General features: G+C 39.7%; 1 long non-coding RNA gene across 1 annotated transcript; it reads right to left on the reverse strand.

Annotated features, from left to right (window-relative positions):
* Positions 1–707: 707 nt before the first annotated feature.
* On the reverse strand, positions 708–17,098 carry LOC130684809 (uncharacterized). The gene is made up of 3 exons (XR_008999168.1): positions 16,840–17,098; positions 16,085–16,230; positions 708–749 (listed from the first exon to the last, which is right to left on the reverse strand). It is a non-coding gene; the product is annotated as an uncharacterized LOC130684809 (long non-coding RNA).
* Between the last annotated feature and the right edge of the window lie 136 nt (positions 17,099–17,234).

The following is a 17,234-nucleotide window of genomic DNA, read 5'->3' on the forward strand; positions in this document are numbered from 1 at the left end:
TCAACTTTTTACATAACAGATTGTCCACAAATATGTACTGAATTGAATCTTCTGAAAAAATTAGTGTTCAATATACATGTTTGTTGAAACGTGATTTTCAGCGACTCATTCAAATATATTACAAGCATGTGTCAAAGATTTATTTCATCAGTGAAAGAACCTACAGAGTGGTAAAACTGATTCAAAAGAGAAAGTAAGAAACCATCAGTTATACATAGTAGGAAAAAAATGCTGGGATTGTGATCCAAAAGTTAAATATGCAGTTAATGTCTGGCAGGGCAATAAAACTGTTCCCTTTGGGATTATCTCTTCTACCAAAATGAAATCATCTCCACCAAACAAAAATAATTTGCAACTTATCAGTCTTCCACAAATTAACATCTAACTTTACTGACTCTAGGACTTAAACAGTAAATACTAAGTCCAACAAAGGTACCTCCCCCTGGAACTTCAAATGACCTTTCAGCTGGATTGTCAGATAATGCTCTTATTTTAATGTTGAAAAGGCACACAAAATCTTTTTTCCTATTTCCAAGTTGTATCTAATTTTTCAAAACAGACTTGTTCTGGCTGTCTATTAGTGAGTAATAAACTACTCCAAAATCTTACAGCTTAAAGCCATAACCATTTTATTATATATCACATTATTATGGTTCAGGAATCTGGGAAAGGCTCAGTTGAGTGATTCTTCTGCTCCACATGGTGTTGCATGGTGTTGCTCAGTGATTTTCAGCTCATGCTGAGCCAGTCTAGAGAGGCCAAGACAGTTTTGTTCACTTGTCTGGTGTCTTTACTGGGATAGCTAGTAAACTGGATTTGGCTGGATTCCTCCCCCTTTCATGTCTCAGGGTCTTTCCACGTGATCTCTTCAGCAACGTAACTGGGCATCTTATATGGACTAATACTGTCACTCTTCTTGAAGACTACATGCAGAACTGGCATAGTTATCACCTCCCCCATAATCCATCTGTCAAAGTAGTCAAAGTCCAGTCCAGATTCATGGAGAGAAAGAACAAAAATCCACCTCTTGATGGGAGAACTGTCAAAGAATCTACAGCCTTGTTTAATCCACCACAAGTTTTACCCTGTGAATTTTTATTTCCATGATATTGCTTATCTTTTTGTCCTGATATCTGTAGCACTGAAGGTTTCCGTAACTTTCTGGGACATTTGCCATAACACGGTTGACTATGTGAGAGATGAGCCTCTGGGCAGCCCACTGCTCTTTTTCCTCCCTACAACCCTTGGCAAGCATTCATGGACAATGTCTTAAAGCAATGCTTATCAAAGTAGAACCAATAACATCAGTATCACCTGGGAACTTGTCATAAACACAGTTAATTCTCAGGTCCCACTTCAGAGCTACTGAATCAGAAACTCTGTGTTGGGGCCCAGCAGTCCGTGTTTAAACAAGCCCTCTTGGTGATGTAGAGACATGGATTTAGAGTTGTACGTTACTTAATGAAAATTAGTACCATCTGAAACTAGTCTCACAAGAAAGTGTTTTATGTTTCCTACATATTAAAAAATTAAAGTTTTACAATTATTAAAAAAATGTAGAACCTGTAAATACCACCATGGATTATTTGCATTTCACAGAAAAAGGACAGACAACACCAAAGAATGCCCAGTGGCTTTCTCTAATTGGTGCCCTCTCTCAGCTGTGAAAGTCCTCTTCCACCTACCCCCTCCTACAAACAGGAAGGACTACTCTTTCAGCCTACTCAAGGAACGCTCTCCAGAGCTGTCATACCTTATTTCTAAAGAGTCACTTGTGCAAAGAACTGGTACCCTATCCATCTTTAAAATGGGCCTGTGACACAACTTAAAAAAAAAAAACATTATTCCTTCAAAGAGACTCCCATAACTTTGTTGATCCTCTCCACCTTGTTTTCTGTTTCTTTGATTTTGTATTTCATTATTTCTTTCCTTCCACTTTCTTCAGCTTTATCCCATTCATTTATATTCAGGCTTTCCAATTTTCTTATATACACTGCCTTAGCTATACCCCAAAAATCTTGATATGTTGATAAATGATAAACATTCTGTTCTAAATATTTTCAACTTTCCATTATGTTTTGTTTCTTACGTAGTTTGTGAATTAGATTTTTTTCAAATTTCTCATTTTGAACATAATGATCAGAAAACATGACCTGCATTATCAAGGATCAGCAAACTTTCTGTAGATGATCAGATAGTAAATATTTTAGGCTTTTTGACCAAATGGTCTCCATTTTTAAGTACTCACCTCCACCTTTGTTGCCCTAAAGCAACCAAAGACAGCATGTTAATAAATTAGGGTAGCTGTAGTCCAACATAACTTGACTTACAGCAAGTAACTGGCCATATTCAGCCAAGGACCACAGTTTCCCAATCCTTGTCTATATGCCACCAATAAGTTGGTCATTGTTGCTGTTATCTAGAGCTCGTTTTGTAACTTTCCATGCATGCTTGAAACCATCATCTTACCCTTGTGCTGCTCCACTCTTTAAAAGTTCAGGCCTGGAAAAAGATGGCAGCGTGAGAGGATTGACAGAGGCTTCCTCCTAAAACTGGATACAATTAGAAAATTTGATTGGTGCAACTAATCCTGAGAGAGCAACAGGAAAGAGGATGCGTCAGACTGCACACACCTGGAGAAAAGAGCAGACCTCACAGAACCAGGTAACGTACCAGAGCTGTGGCTCCATGGGACCCGAGCCCTTAACCAACCCAGCTCACCAGCGGGAGGAAGAGAAATGGAGCAGGGAGGGAGTGGAATGCTTGGGACTGCTGAATACCTAGCTTTGGAGATCTGCTCTGGGAGCACAAACCTACATTTCATGGTGCTTTCTTGAGACTCGCATGACTACTGGGTTGGAAAGTTAATACAGGCAGAGTTCCTGGGCAGACGGATTCCGGCTGCTTGTGGAAAGCATGGATTCATATCTGGATGCTCTGGGACAAAAACTTATACCTGTGTAACCAGCCCACTGGCTCAGGCAGTGGAGACAGGCACAGCAGCAGGGAGGCGGGGAACAGCTCTTTCCTACGCCAAGTACCGCTCCCCTGCGGCCCCCGACATTGCTTCCTCCCTACAACCCTTGGCAAGCATTCATGGAGCTTCTGGACACTAGAGGGCGCCATATAAAAACATGAAAGGCCAAAGGAACCTTGTCCAGAGTAAAATTGTTAATACAGCTCCCGAGAAAGATTTAAATGATATGGACCTTGTGACTCTTCCTGAAAGGGAGTTCAAAGTAAAAATCATTAACATCCTAATGAAGGTACGGAAAGACATCCAAGAACTCAGGAATGAATTCAGTTCAGAGATTCAATCGTTAAAGAACACGATGGAGAGTATTAAAAGCAGGTTGGATATGGTGGAGGAGACAATAAATGAAATAGAAACTAGAGAAGAGGAATACAAAGAAGCTGAGGCACAGAGAGAAAAAAGGATGTCTAAAAATGAAAGAATATTGAGAGAACTGAGAGGCCAATCCAAGCGGAACAATATTCGCATTATAGGGATACCAGAAGAAGAAGAAGAAGAAGAGAGAGAAAGGGATAGAAAGTGTCTTTGAGGAGGTAGTTGCTGAAAACTTCCCCAATCTGGGGAAGAAGATAGTCTCTCAGGCCATGGAGATCCACAGATCCCCCTACACAAGGGACCCAAGGAAGACAACAGCAAGACACATAGTAATTAAAATGGGAAAGATCAATGATAAGGACAGACTGTTAAAAGCAGCCAGAGACAGAAATAAGACCACATACAAAGGAAAGCCCATCAGGCTAACATCAGACTTCTCAGCAGAAACCTTACAGGCCAGAAGGGAGTGGCATGATGTACTTAATGCCATGAAGCAGAAGGGCCTGGAACCAAGATTACTTTATCTGACAAGATTATCATTTAAATTTGAAGGAGGGATTAAATAATTTCCAGATAAGCAAAAGATGAGAGAATTTACCTCCCACAGACCATCTCTGCAGTCTATTTTGGAGGGACTGCTATAGATGGAAGTGTTCCTAGGGTTAGACAGCTATCACCACAGGTAGTAAAATCACAGTAGGGAGGGTGGAGCAGCTGATTGCAAGACAAATGCATAATTAAATTGACTATCCCCAAAGTCAATCAAGGGATAGAGAAAAAGTATAGAATTTGATACCTAATATATAAAGAATGAAGGAGGAAGAAAAAGGAGGAGAAATAGAAAAGAACCTTTAGATTGTGTTTGTAACAGCATACTAAGTGAGTTAAGCTAGACTCTTAGATAGTAAGGAAAGTAAACTGGAACCTTTGATAACCACAAATCTAAAGGCTGAAATGGCAATAAGTACATACCTATCAATAATCACCCTAAATGTAAATGGACTGAATGCACCAATCAAAATACATAGAGTCACTGAATGGATAAAAAAACAAGACCCATCTATATGCTGCTTCCAAGAGACTCACCTCAAACCCAAAGACATGCACAGACTAAAAGTCAGGGGATGGAAAAAGATATTTCATGCAAACAATAGGGAGAAAAAAGCAGGTGTTGCAGTCCTAGTATCAGACAAAATAGAGTTCAAAACAAAGAAAGTAACAAGAGATAAAGAAGGACACTACATAATGATAAACGGCTCAGTCCAACAAGAAGATATAACAATTATAAATATATATGCACCCAACACAGGAGCAACAGCATATGTGAAACAAATACTAACAGAACTAAAGGAGGAAATAGACTGCAATGCATTCATTTTAGGAGACTTCAACACACCATTCACTCCAAAGGACAGATCCACCAGACAGAAAATAAGTAAGGACACAGAGGCACTGAACAACACACTAGAACAGATGGACCTAATAGACATCTACAGAACTCTACACCCAAAAGCAACAGGATACACATTCTTCTCAAGTGCACATGGAACATTCTCCAGAATAGACCACATACTAGGCCACAAAGAGAGCCTCAGAAAATTCCAAAAGATTGAAATCCTACCAACCAACTTTTCAGACCACAAAGGTATAAAACTAGAAATAAATTGTACAAAGGAAGCAAAAAGGCTCACAAACACATGGAGGCTTAACAACACACTTCTAAATAGTCAATGTTCTAAATAATCAACGACCAAATTAAAATGGAGATGCAGCAATATAGGAAATAAATGAAAACAACACAAAGCCCCAACTTCTGTGGGACGCAGCAAAAGCAGTCTTATGAGGAAAGTATATAGCAATCCGGGCATATTTAAAGAAGGAAGAAAGAACCCAAATGAATAGTCTAATGTCGCAATTATCAAAATTGGAAAAAGAAGAACAAATGAGGCTTAAAGTCAGCAGAAGGAGGGACATAATAAAGATCAGAGAAGAAATAAATAAAATTGAGAAGAATAAAACAATAGAAAAAAATCAATGAAACCAAGAGCTGGTTCTTTGAGAAAATAAACAAAATAGATAAGCCTCTAGCCAGACTTATTAAGAGAAAAAGAGAATCAACACACATCAACAGAATCAGAAACGAGAAAGGAAACATGATGATGGACCCAACAGAAATATAAAGAATTATTAGAGACTACTATGAAAACCTATATGCTAAGAAGCTGGAAAACCTAGAAAAAATGGACAACTTCCTAGAAAAATACAACCTTCCAAGACTGACCAAGGAAGAAACACAAAATCTAAACAAACCAACTACCAGCAAAGAAATTGAAGCGGTAATCAAAATACTACCCAAGAAAAAAACCCCTGGGCCAGATGGATTTACCTTGGAATTTTATCAGACATACAGAGAAGATATAATAGCCATTGTCCTTTAAGTTTTCCAAAAAATAGAAGAGGAGGGAACACTCCCAAACACATTCTATGAAGCCAACATCACCCTAATACCAAAACCAGGCAAAGACCCCACCAAAAAAGAAAATTACAGACCTATATTCCTGATGAACGTAGATGCAAAAATACTCAATAAAATATTAGCAAACCGAATGCAAAAATATATCAAAAGGATCATACACCATGACCAAGTGGGATTCATCCCAGGGATGCAAGGATGGTACAACATTCGAAAATCCATCAACATCATCCACCACACCAACAAAAAGAAAGACAAAAACCACATGATTATCTCCATAGATGCTGAAAAAGCATTCAACAAAATTCAACATCCACTCATGATAAAAACTCTCAGCAAAATGGGTATAGAGGGCAAGTACCTCAACATAATAATGGCCATATACGATAAACACACAGCCAACATCATACTGAACAGTGAGAAGCTGAAAGCTTTTCCTCTGAGATCGGGAACAAGACAGGGATGCCCACTCTCCCCACTGTTATTTAACATAGTACTGGAGGTCCTAGCCATGGCAATTAGACAAAACAAAGAAATACAAGGAATCCAGATTGGTAAAGAAGAAGTTAAACTCAACAGGATATACATTCTTCTCAAGTGCACATGGAACATTCTCCAGAATAGACCACATACTAGGTCACAAAGAGAGCCTCAGAAAATTCCAAAAGATTGAAATCCTACCAACCAACTTTTCAGACCACAAAGGCATAAAACTAGAAATAAACTGTACAAAGAAAGCAAAGAGGCTCACAAACACAGGGAGGCTTAACAACACGCTCCTAAATAATCAATGGATCAATGACCAAATCAAAATGGAGATCCAGCAATATATGGAAACAAATAACAACAACAACACTAAGCCCCAACTTCTGTGGGACACAGCAAAAGCAGACTTAAGAGGAAAGTATATAGCAATCCAAGCATATTTTAAAAAGGAAGAGCAAACCCAAATGAATGGTCTAATGTCACAATTATCGAAATTGGAAAAAGAAGAACAGATGAGGCCTAAGGTCAGCAGAAGGAGGGACATAATAAAGATCAGAGAAGAAATAAATAAAATTGAGAAGAATAAAACAATAGCAAAAATCAATGAAACCAAGAGCTGGTTCTTCGAGAAAATAAACAAAATAGATAAGCCTCTAGCCAGACTTATTAAGAAGAAAAGAGAGTCAACACAAATCAACAGTATCAGAAACGAGAAAGGAAAAATCACGACGGACCCCACAGAAATACAAAGAATTATTAGAGAATACTATGAAAACCTATATGCTAACAAGCTGGGAAACCTAGGAGAAATGGACAACTTCCTAGAAAAATACAACCTTCCAAGATTGACCCAGAAACAAACAGAAAATCTAAACAGACCAATTACCAGCAACAAAACTGAAGCGGTAATCAAAAAACTACCAAACAACAAAACCCCCGGGCCAGATGGATTTACCTCGGAATTTTATCAGACATACAGGGAAGACATAATACCCATTCTCCTTAAAGATTTCCAAAAAATAGAGGAGGAGGGGATACTCCCAAACTCATTCTATGAAGCCAACATCACCCTAATACCAAAACCAGGCAAAGACACCACCAAAAAAGAAAACTACAGACCAATATCCCTGATGAAAGTGGATGCAAAAATACTCAACAAAATATTAGCAAAACGAATTAAAAAATACATCAAAAGGATCATACACCATGACCAAGTGGGATTCATCCCAGGGATGCAAGTATGGTACAACATTCGAAAGTCCATCAACATCATCCACCACATCAACAAAAAGAAAGACAAAAACCACATGATCATCTCCATAGATGCTGAAAAAGCATTTGACAAAGTTCAACATCCATTCATGATAAAAACTCTCAGCAAAATGGGAATAGAGGGCAAGTACCTCAACATAATAAAGGCCATCTATGATAAACCCACAGCCAACATTATATTGAACAGTGAGAAGCTGAAAGCATTTCCTCTGAGACCGGGAACTAGACAGGGATGCCCACTCTCTCCACTGTTATTTAACATAGTACTGGAGGTCCTAGCCATGGCAATCAGGCAAAACAAAGAAATACAAGGAATCCAGATTGGTAAAGAAGAAGTTAAACTGTCACTATTTGCAGAAGACATGATACTGTACATAAAAAACCCTAAAGACTCCACCCCAAAACTACTAGAACTGATATCGGAATACAGCAAAGTTGCAGGATACAAAATCAACACACAGAAATCTGTGGCTTTCCTATATACTAACAATGAACCAACAGAAAGAGAAATCAGGAAAACAACTCCATTCACAATTGCATCAAAAAAAATAAAATACCTAGGAATAAACCTAACCAAAGAAGTGAAAGACTTATACTCTGAAAACTACAAGTCACTCTTAAGAGAAATTAAAGGGGACACTAACAGATGGAAACTCATCCCATGCTCATGGCTAGGAAGAATTAATATCATCAAAATGGCCATCCTGCCCAAAGCAATATACAGATTTGATGCAATCCCTATGAAACTACCAGCAACATTCTTCAATGAACTGGAACAAATAATTCAAAAATTCATATGGAAACACCAAAGACCCCTGAATAGCCAAAACAATCCTTAGAAAGAAGAATAAAGTAGCGGGGATCTCACTCCCCAACTTCAAACTCTACTATAAAGCCATAGTAATCAAGACAATTTGGTACTGGCACAAGAGCAGAGCCACAGACCAATGGAACAGACTAGATAATCCAGATATTAACCCAGACATATATGGTCAATTAATATTTGATAAAGGAGCCATGGACATACAATGGCGAAATGACAGTCTCTTCAACAGGTGGTGCTGGCAAAACTGGACAGCTACATGTAGGAGAATGAAACTGGACCATTGTCTAACCCCATATATAAAAGTAAACTCAAAATGGATCAAAGACCTGAATGTAAGTCATGAAACCATTAAACTCTTGGAAGAAAACATAGGCAAAAACCTCTTAGACATAAACGTGAGTGACCTCTTCTTGAACATATCTCCCCGGGCAAGGAAAACAACAGCAAAAATGAACAAGTGGGACTATATTAAGCTGAAAAGCTTCTGTACAGCAAAAGACACCATCAATAGAACAAAAAGGATCCCTACAGTATGGGAGAATATATTTGAAAATGACACATCCGATAAAGGCTTGACGTCCAGAATATATAAGGAGCTCTCACGCCTCAACAAACAAAAAACAAATAACCCAATTAAAAAATGGGCAGAGGAACTGAACAGACAGTTCTCCAAAAAAGAAATACAGATGGCCAACAGACACATGAAAAGATGCTCCACATCGCTAATTATCAGAGAAATGCAAATTAAAACTACAATGAGGTATCACCTCACACCAGTAAGGATGGCTGCCATCCAAAAGACAAACAACAACAAATGTTGGCGAGGCTGTGGAGAAAGGGGAACCCTCCTACACTGCTGGTGGGAATGTAAGTTAGTTCAACCACTGTGGAAAGCAGTATGGAGGTACACCAAAATGCTCAAAACAGACCTACCATTTGACTCAGGAATTGCACTCCTAGGAATTTACCCTAAGAATGCAGCAATCAAGTATGAGAAAGATCAGTGCACCCCTATGTTTATCGCAGCACTATTTACAATAGCCAAGAATTGGAAGCAACCTAAATGTCCATCGATAGATGAATGGATAAAGAAGATGTGGTACATATACACAATGGAATACTATTCAGCCATAAGAAAAGGGCAAATCCAATCATTTGCAGCAACATGGATGGAGCTAGAGGGTATTATGCTCAGTGAAACAAGCCAAGCGGAGAAAGAGAAATACCAAATGAATTCACTTATCTGTGGAGTATAAGAACAAAGGAAAAACTGAAGGAACAAAACAGCAGCAGAATCACAGGTCTCAAGAATGGACTAACAGGTACCAAAGGGAAAGGGACTGGGGAGGATGGGTGGGTGGGGAAGGATCGGGGGGCAGAAGTGGGGGGGTATTAAGATTAACATGCATAGGGGGGTAGGAGAAAAGGGAGGGCTGTACAACACAGAGAAGGCAAGTAGTGATTCTACAACATTTTGCTATGCTGATGGACAGTGACTGTAAAGGGGTTTATAGGGGAGACCTGGTATAGGGGAGAGCCTAGTAAACATAATATTCATCATGTAAGTGTAGATTAGTGATACCAAAAACAAAACAAAACAAAACAAAACAGAAAGGGCAGTTCCTGTGTGGTAACCTCCAATGAGTTCTACACAAGGGTATAAAGGGCATATAAAAGTGTAGGCAAAGGGTCTGTTTGCGTTTATACAGAAGATCAGAGCCTAATTGGGCTACCCCGAAAATGAACTAAGATACGATATGAAAGAGAACTTCCAACATCAGCACTCTCTGGAAGACTCATGCCAGAAGATGATCATCAAAAAACCCCAACAAAGATCCACGCACTGCTACAGCTGTAGGTGCACTCATCCCACCAGCTCCTGGACTTGCCATGGGAATGAAGGAGATATCTAAGCTGGCCTGTGCATACAGTAAAACAACAAATTTGACTGGATCTATACTGTTGGAACTCAACCAAGAATTAGGAGAAGTGCAAATTGTAGCACTCCAAAATCTTACAACTACAGACTATTTACTGTTAAAAGAACATAAGGGATGTGAACATTCCCCAGGAATGGGTTGTTTTAATTTGTCTGATTTCTCTCAGACTGTTCAAGTTCAGTTGGACAATATCCACCATATCATAGATAAGTTTTCACAAATGCCTAAGGTGCCTAACTGGTTCTCTTGGTTTCACTGGAGATGGCTGGTAATTACAGATATGCTTTGGTTATGTAACTATACTCCTATTATGTTAATGTGTGTGCGCAATTTAAGTAGTAGCTTAAAACCTATACATGCTGAAGTTACTCTACAAGAAGATATGTCAAAGAAATAATCAATCTTCCCATGTTTTCTGCCACCTGCTACTTCTATAGCTTTTCTTCTTCCTTCCTAATTACAACCCTTAAATAGAATTCGTGCCTCATATCAAATTTACCGAGTATCATAATTCTTCCAAGTGGTAAAGATACCTCAAGACAAATGCTGGGCATAGAAGCTACAGGGCATAAATATGCAAAGAAATAAAAAGCTAACCATTTCAAACAATAAGGCTTCTCTCTCACTTACCAACCTAACATTTCCCTGTATGGCCCCACAAGATGACTGGTTAGCCAGAGACGGGTAAGATTCCTCAAGGGAGGAACAACCTAAGACAGGCACAGTCGCAGGGGGGTCATCAGGTGAGAAATTGGGGATCAACAGAGGTGTGGCTTAGAACCTCACGCCCCCGTTCTGAGAGAAATCTTCTGCATACGTGGATGTTTTATTGCCCTTGTCTAGCTTGGATTAACACATAGTCTATAGGCACACACCTGATCATCTACATTTGCTCTCTTACAACACTAAACTATGTTTTCTACCTTTATCTTGTATCTACCTACCACTTCAGCATTTTATTAAAAATAATAATAATAAAGAGAGAAATGTGGTATCCACAAATAAATCAAGTATAAAAACCAAATGAGTATTCATATTTGAACTGACTGTTTAGAGTTCATAATGCATGAGCAAAACCGAAAGTTTCTGTGATGACTGCCCTTGTACTGTTCACTATGTAACTTATTCATTATGTAAGAATTTGTTCTCCATGTAAGAACTTGTTTGTTATGCCTCAGAAGATTGGAGACTGACGAAAATTAGGCTTGTTGTGTATTAATGATTGTGCATTGAGCATTGACTCCCCTATACAGAATTTTATTGTTGTTAACAACCATTTGATCAATAAATATGAGAGATGCCCTCACAAAAAAAAAAAAAAAAAAAGGACTGACTTCCAATGGTAAAATAAATAAGTAACCGGGATGTAATGTATAGCATAAGGAATATAGTCAAGATATTGTAACAGCTTGGTAGGGTGATAGCTGGAACCTAGAATTATGTATATAAATGTTTTATCACTGTGTTGTACACTTGAAACTAATGTAATACTGTGCGTCAACTACCCTTCAATAAAAAATAATTATCTAAAAAAAGAAGAAGTTAAACTGTGACTATTTGCAGATGACATGATATTGTACATAAAAAACCCTAAAGATGCCACTCCAAAACTACTAGAGCTAATATCGGAATTCAGTAAAGTTGCAGGATACAAAATTAACACACAGAAATCTGTGGCTTTCCTATACACTAACAATAAACTAATAGAAAGAGAAATCAGAAAGACAAATCCATTCACAATAGCATCAAAAAGAATAAAATACCTAGGAATAAACCTAACCAAGGAAGTGAAAGACCTATACCCTGAAAACTATAAGACACTCTTAAGAGAAATTAAAGAGGTCACTAACAAATGGAAACTCATCCCATGCTCTTGGCTAGGAAGAATTAATATCATCAAAATGGCCATCCTGCCCAAAGCAATATACAGATTTGATGCAATCCCTATCAAATTACCAGCAGCTTTCTTCAATGAACTGGAACAAATAGTTCAAAAATTCATATGGAAACACCAAAGACCCCGAATAGCCAAAGCAATCCTGAAGAGGAAGAATAAAGTAGGGAGGATCTCACTCCCCAACTTCAAGCTCTACTACAAAGCCACAGTAATCAAGACAATTTGGTACTGGCACAGGAACAGAGCCACAGACCAATGGAACAGAATAGAGACTCCAAACATTAACCCAAACATATATGGTCAACTAATATTCGATAAAGGGACCATGGACATACAATGGGGAAATGACAGTCTCTTCAACAGATGGTGCTGGCAAAACTGGACAGGTATATTTAAGAGAATGAAACTGGATCACTGTCTTACCCCATACACAAAAGTAAATTCGAAATGGATCAAAGACTTGAATCTAAGTCATGAAACCACAAAACTCTTAGAAAAAAACATAGGCAAAAATCTCTTAGACATAAACATGAGTGACATCTTCTTGAACATATCTCCCTGGGCAAGGGAAACAAATGCAAAAAAGAACAAATGGGACTATATCAAGCTGAAAACCTTCTGTATAGCAAAGGACACCATCAATAGAACAAAAAGGTATCCTACAGTATTAGAGAATATATTTGTAAATGACAGATCCGTTAAAGGGTTGACATCCAAAACATATAAAGAGCTCACACACCTCAACAAACAAAAAGCAAATAATCCAATTAAAAAATGGGCAGAGGAGCTGAACAGACAGTTCTCCAAAGAAGAAATTCAGATGGCCAACAGACACATGAAAAGATGCTCCACATCGCTTGTCATCAGAGAAATTCAAATTAAAATCACAATGAGATATCACCTCACACCAGTAAGGATGGCTACCATCCAAAAGACAAATAACAACAAATGTTGGCGAGGTTGTGGAGAAAGGGGAACCCTCCTACACTGCTTGTGGGAATGTAAATTAGTTCAACCATTGTGGAAAGCAATATGGAGGTTCCTCAAAATGCTCAAAATAGACTTACCATTTGACCCAGGAATTCCACTTCTAGGAATTTACCCCAAGAATGCAGCACTCCAGTTTGAAAAAAACTGATGCACCCCTATGTTTATCGCTGCACTATTTACAATAGCCAAGATATGGAAGCAACCTAAATGCCCATCAGTAGGTGAATGGATAAAGAAGATGTGGTACATATACACAATGGAATATTACGCAGCCATAAGAAAAAAACAAATCCTACCATTCGCAACAACATGGATGGAGCTAGAGGGTATTATGCTCAGTGTAATAAGCCAGGCGGAGAAAGACAAGTACCAAATGATTTCACTCATATGTGGAGTATAAGAACAAAAGAAAACTGAAGGAACAAAACAGCAGCAGAAGCACAGAACCCAAGAATGGACTGATAGTTACCAAAGGGAAAGGGGCTGGGGAGGACACTGGGAAGGGAGGGATAAGGGCGGGAAGAAAGAAAGGGGGCATTACGATGAGCATGTATGGTGTTGGGGGGGCACGGGGAGGGCTGTGCAACACAGAGAATACGGGTAGTGATTTTATAGCATCTTACTATGTTGAAGGACAGTGACTGTGAATGGGGATGTGGGGAGGGCTTGGTGAAGGGGGGAGCCTAGTAAACATAATGTCGTTCATGTAATTGTAGATTAATGATATCAAAATAAAATAAAATAAAAAATAAAAAGAAATACAAAGAATCCAGATTGGTAAAGAAGAAGTTAAACTATCACTACTTGCAGATGACATGATATTGTACATAAAACACCCTAAAGACTCCTCTCCAAAACTACTAGAACTGATAACGGAATACAGCAAAGTTGCAGGATACAAAATAAACACACAGAAATCTGTGGCTTTCCTATACACTAACAATGAGCCAATAGAAAGATAAATCAGGAAAACAAATCCATTCACAATTGCATCAAAAGAATAAAATACCTAGGAATAAACCTAACCAAAGAAGTGAAAGACCTATACCCTGAAAACTATAAGACACTCTTAAGAGAAATTAAAGAGGACACTAACAAATGGAAACTCATCCCATGCTCCTGGCTACGAAGAACTAATACCATCAAAATGGCCATCCTGCCCAAAGCAATATACAGATTTGATGCAATCCCTGTCAAGTTACCAACAACATTCTTCAAAGAAAGGGAACAAATAGTTCAAAAATTCATATGGAAACACCAAAGACCCCGAATAGCCAAAGCAATCCTGAGGAGGAAGAATAACGTGGCGGGGATCTCACTCCCCAACTTCAAGCTCTACTATAAAGCCATAGTAATCAAGACAATTTGGTACTGGCACAAAAACAGAGCCACAGACCAGTGGAACAGATTAGAGACTTCAGACATTAACACAAACATATATGGTCAACTAATATTCGATAAAGGGGCCATGGACATACAATGGGGAAATGACAGTCTCTTCAACAGATGGTGCTGGCAAAACTGAACAGCTACATGTAAGAGAATGAAACTGGACCGTCTAACCCCATACACAAAAGAAAATTCAAAATGGATCAAAGATCTGAATGTAAGCCATGAAACCATTAAACTCTTAGAAAAAAAAAGAGGCAAAAATCTCTTGGACATGAACATTAGCAACTTCTTCATGAATATTCTTAATGAATATTAAAAAATGGGCAGAGGAGCCGAACAGTTCTCTAAAGAAGAAATTCAGATGGCCAACAGACACATGAAAAGATGCTCCACATCGCTAGTTATCAGAGAAATGCAAATTAAAACCACAATGAGATATCACCTCACACCAGTAAGGATGGCTACCATCCAAAAGACAAACAACAACAAATGTTGGCGAGGTTGTGGATAAAGGGGAACCCTCCTACACTGCTTGTGGGAATGTAAATTAGTTCAACCATTGTGGAAAGCAATATGGAGGTTCCTCAAAATGCTCAAAATAGACTTACCATTTGGCCCAGGAATTCCACTTCTAGGAATTTATCCTAAGGATGCAGCACTCCTGTTTGAAAAAGACAGATGCACCCCTGTGTTTATTGCAGCACTATTTACAATAGCCAAGATATGGACGCAACCTAAGTGTCCATCAGTAGATGAATGTATAAAGAAGATTGGTACATACACACAATGGAATATTATTCAGCCATAAGAAGAAAACAAATCCTACCTTTTGCAACAACATGGATGGAGCTAGAGGGTATTATGCTCAGTGAAATAAGCCAAGCAGAGAAAGACAAAAACCAAATGATTTCACTCATCTGTGGAGTATAAGAACAAAAGAAAAACTGAAGGAACAAAACAGCAGCAGAATCACAGAACCCAAGAATGGACTAACAGTTACCAAAGGGAAAGAGACTGGGGAGAATGGGAGGGTAGGGAAGGATTAGGGCGGGGAAGAAGAAAGGGGGTATTATGATTAGCATATATAATGTGGGGGGTGGGGGAAAGGGGAGGGCTTTGCAACACAGAGAAGACAAGTAGTGATTCTACAACATCTTACTATGCTGATGGACAGTGACTGTAATGGGGTGTGTTGGGGACTTCGGGTAGGGGAGAGCCTAGTAAACATAATGTTTTTCATGTAACTGTAGATTAATGATAACAAAAAAAAAGTTCAGGCCTGGCACGCGTACGTATTTGCTTTTGTTAAAAATTGTCACAGTGATTCAGAAATTGGGTTTGGGGATCAGATACACCTCAGCTGCCAGCTTTGCCACTTACCACTGGGTGGTTTGGGGCAAAATGCTAAACATCTCTAATCCTCAGTGTCGTGATTTACAGAGAAAATAATAGTACCTACCTCACAGAGTTGGCATAAGGAAGGATTCAATGAAATAATCCATAGAAAACACCTAGCAGAGTGGCAGGCAGACTTCAATTGTTGTTACTAGAATTAGCACCATCATGCCACTGAAGCAGTATTCTGTGAGGCAGGAATCGTTAAACCTATTTTATAAATAAATTAAGACTCAGACACGTCTAGATAACTTGCCCAAAATTTTACAGCCAGTGACAAAGCATTGATTCTCACCCAGCATTTCTATTTCCAAATCAAAGTGTCCAGTACTCAGGCTCTGACTAATCCAGTCACACTAACATTTAAGGAATTTACTGTATGCCATTCCTAGGCGAGGCTGCATTTTAAGACACCTGGAGAAAGGAGTTGCGAAATGCTCAGGAATTCTAGGTGGTGCAAACAGTCTTACGGGGAAGGAGCTCGTTCCTTGAGCTCAACGGGACGAAAGGGCATAGGAGGTGCTAGCGGAGGTAACATGGCACTATACAGGGTCCTGGCACCGGGGCGCCTGGACAGACACCGTTCTGGACTCGAGGCTCCAGGGAAGTGGTGTCGCCCAGCGGCGCCCCCAGGCTGGCGCTCCCCAGCTCCCATGACCTTGCCCGCCGGCCGTGCTGCCCTTTTGTGCTCTCCCGCTCCCCGTGCCCGCAGCGCCTGGCGCCTAAAAATATCACCCTGGGTGAATCTCCTGGAACACGCAGTCGAAATTTTTTAAATGGGCGCCGTCATCACTTAGAGACATAATTCACAGCCCCGACCTGCTGGTGATTCAGCGAGTGAAATGCCGCTGAAAGTGGCGACGGATTCTGCCCCTTTTCGATGGCCTGAACTTTTCATTTGTTTCCCCTCCACCCTGCGAATATCATATATCGTGAGGAATGCGAGCAGCCCGAAGACCGCACTGGACGCAGGAAAAACAGCCTGGGAATCTCCATTACTCCGGGCCCGGGCTCAGCCCCGCACTCTTCAAAGCCAAACCCTGTGACAATCACAAGGGTTTTCTCCGCCCCGTTAGGGACGGAAAACTCGTGACTCTGACAAGCGCGCGGGGCTGGCGCAGAGAAGCCGGGGGCGGAGCCACGAGTCGGTTCGCGAAGAAGGCACTGACGGGCAACGCGTGCGCAGTAGCTCGCCACGGGACGTCCTTCCCGCC

Source organism: Manis pentadactyla, chromosome 9 (genome assembly GCF_030020395.1).
Source record: "Manis pentadactyla isolate mManPen7 chromosome 9, mManPen7.hap1, whole genome shotgun sequence".
Lineage (NCBI taxonomy): Eukaryota > Metazoa > Chordata > Mammalia > Pholidota > Manidae > Manis > Manis pentadactyla.